Below are 888 nucleotides of genomic sequence, written 5' to 3'. Positions count from 1 at the left end.
CAAGTCATGGTTCTGTCATTTATTTACCTTCTATGTGATTTGGACACATTACATGCCCTCTCTGCCCTTCAATTCCCTCATCTATAAACTAGGAATAATAAGAGTACTTACCCTACAAGGTGTTTTTAGGATTAATGGAGGCATTGAAAGTGTAACAGGTTGGGACGCCTGGACGGCTCAGTCGGTTACACGTACAGCTTCGGCTCAGGTTGTGATCCTACGGTTCACAGGGTTTAGCCCTGCATCAGGCTCTGTGCAGACAGCTCGGAGTCTGGAGCCTGCCTCAGATTCTATGTGTGTCTCTCTGCCCTTCCCTCACTTGCGCGCGCTCTCTCTCTGTCTCTCTGTCTCTCTGAAAAATAAATAAATATTTAAAACATTTTAAAAAGTGTCACAGGTTTGTTGAGGTCTCTCACCTCACTGGGGTTCATACATAAAATGATTTCATTTTATTTATTTCCTATTTCCCAGTAAATATACCTCAACTGCGCTGTGCCCCTGACGGAGGCTTAATACCACATTCTGCTGGGGCGCCTGGGTGGCTTAGTCGGTTAAGCGACCGACTTTCGCTTAGGTCATGATCTCGCTGTTCGTGGGTTCGAGCCCCGCGTCGGGCTCTGTGCTGACTGCCAGCTCAGAGCCTGGAGCCTGTTTCAGTCTGTGACTCCCTCTCTCTCTGACCCTCCCCTGCTCACGCCGTCTCTCTCTCTCTCTCTCTCCTAGAAATAAATAAAAAACATTTAAAAAAAAAATACCACATTCTGCTGAGGTGTGGAACTCGTTGCCCTCATACTATGGTACCATTTGGCCCGACCATGGGTCTCAATCTGATCTATCCTTTTGGGACAATTGCTGGCCTTGCACAAGAACATAAACCATATACTTAAA

This window comes from Crocuta crocuta, unplaced genomic scaffold (assembly GCF_008692635.1).
Source record: "Crocuta crocuta isolate KB4526 unplaced genomic scaffold, BGI_CrCroc_1.0 scaffold475, whole genome shotgun sequence".
In the NCBI taxonomy this organism is placed as follows: Eukaryota; Metazoa; Chordata; class Mammalia; order Carnivora; family Hyaenidae; genus Crocuta; species Crocuta crocuta.
The sequence above is the reverse complement of the archived record's forward strand: the minus strand, read 5'-3'. Positions refer to the sequence as shown.